Source organism: Akebia trifoliata, chromosome 8 (genome assembly GCF_017979445.1).
Source record: "Akebia trifoliata isolate Shusen 1 chromosome 8, ASM1797944v1, whole genome shotgun sequence".
Taxonomy (NCBI): Eukaryota; Viridiplantae; Streptophyta; class Magnoliopsida; order Ranunculales; family Lardizabalaceae; genus Akebia; species Akebia trifoliata.
Genome location: NC_141382.1, coordinates 11,792,282 through 11,796,587, shown reverse-complemented (window position 1 = coordinate 11,796,587; position 4,306 = coordinate 11,792,282). Strand labels below are relative to the sequence as shown.

Sequence of the window (4,306 nt, the reverse complement as noted above, 5' to 3'; positions counted from 1 at the left end):
AAACCCAAGGAGTACCTCAAAATTGTCTATGAATAATCAATGGAGTGTAAATGACAACAATGAATCACAAAATCTTTCTCTCTTGAGTTAATAGGATATAATGTACCATTTTCATCCTTGTATCTGCCCTCAAAATTATTCTATGTATAATCACTTAAGTGTAAATCATGACAATGAATAGCAATATCTTTCTCTCTGGAGTCAAGAAGATATAATGTACCATTTTCATTCTTGTATTTGCCATCTTACCCTATTATATATCAAATCCCTTTATAATTAGTGTTGTTGAATTCTGAACTCCACCATCAAATATACCTTAAGGACATTGTACCATCCCTTTAATGGTATAATTTCAACCTTTATTAAATGGATCCACAAAGATTCTTGCTGAAAAACTTTGTTACCCAGATGTGATGAGGACATTTACACTTGAAATTTCATGTATTTTTGGGGGCATTAGCCATATTCTCTCTTACCATGAAAGAGAGTGAGATCTGATGGGCCACCCTTTTGATCAAGTCATACAGATATTAATTAACATACATCACCCCCTCTATTTAATAGCAGTTCATGTGTCCACAATCCACTCACTCCACCCTTCTGGAGTTACATTTTGGGGTGGGGTGGGGCCAGGATTTTGCTCATGTGGGGGCAATCAAGAGTAGAAAAGAAAAATTGTGGGGACAATTAAAAGTGAAAAAAAATAGTTGTGGGGGCAATTAAGAGTGGAAAAAAAATTTGTGGGGGCAATAGTGATAAATTTCTTTATCCGTTGCTCAAATCTGTCGCAATAGCACATTATTCCATGGAATTTGAAAACTCTTGTAGGGGCAAGCACCCCCACTGCCCCCTCTCTAAATCCGCCCCTGGGTGGGGTGACAATAAATCACATTTTGACGTAGTGGTACGCACTTTAGAAAATTACTTCATTACTAGTAATTAGGGTCGTCAACTAAAGTTGAAAGTCGAAAACAATCTGATCCTAATAATTTAGAAACCACCTGAGTGGAATATTGAGCTCAATGATAAAATGTGCATCCAATTAAACCATTTATTCAAGATCTAAGAAACAAGTAGTTTTACCAACCCCACTCTCCTCCCCCCCACGCACCAAAACTTTTCACCTCCTAAACTAAGTTATGATCAAACATTCTATTCAAATTTATAATAAAAGAATACATCACTTCGTAGCTTAAATAGAAATGAATGGTGGAACATAATAATAATAATACATCACTATTCTTGTGCATGCATTCTATATGAAAGAGCAAGCATTGCATGAGATTATTAAAACTTTCAGTGTAACGGACCTAACCCTTGTTAGGTAGAGCCCTCCTCACGATCTATCTCAAGTCAACCTTACCCCGATTGACCTAGGAGTCTCTACATCTCACACCAAATGTCCATCACTTGAACAGCTCAAATCAGCCTTACCCCTTCCTTGTCCTAGGCAGGGGTGGAGTCAGGATTTTCTTGTAGTGAGGGCAAACTATGGTTAGTTGTATAGTTGAAGAACTTGGAAATGAATGGTGTTAAGGAGAAATTCAAAGGTTTTTTTTTTGTTAGAAATTAAAGAAAATGATATTTATGGTCATTTCCAATTAGTATATGAGAAGACCCGGCCAAGAGGCAATGTCATCAACAAAAAATTGTAAAGGGTGGGTGGGGCATGTAATTAGTTGAAAATATAGAGATGTCTTAAAGTTCTGTGGGAGCAATTGCCCCCACCAGGTCCTTACTAGCTCCACCCCTGGTCCTAGGAGTAACCTCAACTCACTTAGGCACACTCGAATTGTCCATCTTGAATGCCACACAGGCTAAGTAATGAGGGCTCGGTCTGTGATAAACAACATCCAAGAGCTTTGGATTAATTTTGGCTAAGCGATCAATAGCAGGTTCGGTGTTAAAAAACAAAAAAATCACAATCCTTGGACTTTTTGTAGTGTTATATGGTATATATTTTTCTTTGAGAGAATTATAAATTTTATTGAGTAAAGAATATTAGTACAACCGTGTTGGCCGAGATGGACCCTGTAGTGTTATTGTATCGACCATTGTGTTTCTCTTTTAATTAAAAAAATTTACCATTATGATCTCTATAAAAAAAATGGAGGAATTATGAGCACCCATTTATGGGCTATCTAGTGGTTATAGGTAGCAATTATGAGTACCCATACCCATTTATGGATATGCGCACTCCTACCACGTTACCCATGAAATGTTAAATATTTTTTTAATTCAATTTAGATTTCAAATTTTTTCTTAAATTGATTTATTTTCATAATAACTACCTGAATTTTTTTTCAAAAAAAATGGATAACCAAGTAGGAGTACCTATTTTGGGTATCGAAAATACCAAGACCCCAAAAAAATGGTGAGGGATGCATTCGCACACAAGCTAGTATCATCAATCTCCACAAACCATAACAGATGGTTCAACAGATTTAAACCAAAGGGTGGTATCTGTCTTGAAACATTGGAGGACATTGCAAATATTGAATTAAAAACAGATCAACATATGGACTTTTGAAGATTAACTAATTAGATTTCATCACAATGACACACAAATCAAGACTCAAGACACACAATATATATAGACCTCTAAACATGAAAGAGAACATACATGAAAATAAAAACTAATACTACAAACAGAAAACCACCCAAAAGACTTAACTAATTAGCTCAACTCATCTTCTTCTTCTTCTTCCAACACAACTGAGAATCTCATCAGATGATTCAACACTGAAACATATTTGAAGAAGCCATGATTGGTTGTGATGGGCAAGGGAGCTGCCATGGTTTCATCGAAGAATCTGGAATTTCAGGAATGTCCATTGCAAACCCACTAACCTCCTCTATGATATGAAGGACAGAATTCAAAGACTGCAATCTATCACTCAATTCCATTACTTGTGCTCTCACAATATTGTTCTCTGATTCAACCTTGATGTAATGCTGTGTGGTTGCATCAACACTCAACATGATCCCATTGTTTTCTTTCTCCAATTGGGCTATTTGGTTTATCAGATCATCCAAGTGCTTCTGTTTTTTCATCCGCGATCGCCTTGCAGATTCTCTGTTCGATAACATTCTTCTCTTTTTTCGATCGTCAATCACCACATATTGTGGGTCTCCTTCAGAACCCGAGCTCACACTCACATGTTGTTGCATCGACGACATTGTTTTATAGTAGATGAACAATAATGTTAAGAGCTAAATTGATTCAAGATTAGATGGAGAATTTACAGAAACAAACCAAATGGTGAGAATTTAATTTAAGAAACGACGTAAAACCAGTAGAGGAACACAACTGAGAATGACTGGAGAAGACGAATTCGTCGAAGAAGAGTAGCGTAGCCCATAAAGACTATATATTGGTTTTCCGCTGAAATAAATCTAAAATCATTTTAGATCATAATCACAAGCCCCCCAATTCCAATCCACAAAGAAATCACAGAAATTGAAATCGGAATGTTAAAAAAAGAAAAAAAAAACCTAGCTTTGAATCCAAAATTATAAAACCCTCCAAGTACGAAGTCAACAGGAGAGAACTCGAATTAAACCCGATTTCACCAAAAAAGACGAATTTTGAGAACTGGGTTTTGATCAAATTAGCGAAATCAAAGACAAACCCCCAAAACAAACGAGAAATACTAGATTTCAGAATTGGGTTCTCGAAATTCAGGAAATTTTTACCAAATCAAACCCCAATAAAACACGATCTCCCTATAGAGGGTTTTGATCTAAACAATAATTTATAATCGAACCAATCAACTCAACCTAAAACAAAAAACAGAGAAAATTATCTGATCGATCTCCTCTGAACGCGAGAATAAGAAAGACAGAGAAACCCAAGACTTAAAAAGGGAAAGAAAAGCAGAGATGTGCCGCGGATTTGCGTAACAAATAAGAGAAATCAATGGGAGAGGAAAGAAGGTTTTTAAGGTTCATAAAGGCGGCTTTTTATAGAAGAAGAAGGATAGGTTTGGGGGTTTTTTAAATATAATTTTTTAGCAATTTAAGAAACGTTGAAGGAATCTTCCCCAGTAAGAGTTGTTGGGTTGAATGGAAAAGTTGAATGCACCAAGGAGGAAGCGTGGCCAAGTCGCCAACTCTGGCACAGCTGTGTGAGACTAAAATAAAATATAAACCAAAATTTGGAGAGAAAAAAATAATTATTTAATGGTATTTTTGAGTTGTAGAAAAACAGATATTTTAATTAACGAAATATAAAATCGTATTATAAGAGAGTTTTTATTAACACACCAATTTTTTTACTTATAACACCAAATTACAAAAAGGATTG

General features: G+C 35.6%; 1 pseudogene; it reads right to left on the bottom strand.

Annotated features, from left to right (window-relative positions):
- Window positions 1-2,524: 2,524 nt before the first annotated feature.
- On the bottom strand, window positions 2,525-4,078 carry LOC147396124 (bZIP transcription factor 53 pseudogene; annotated as a pseudogene).
- Between the last annotated feature and the right edge of the window lie 228 nt (window positions 4,079-4,306).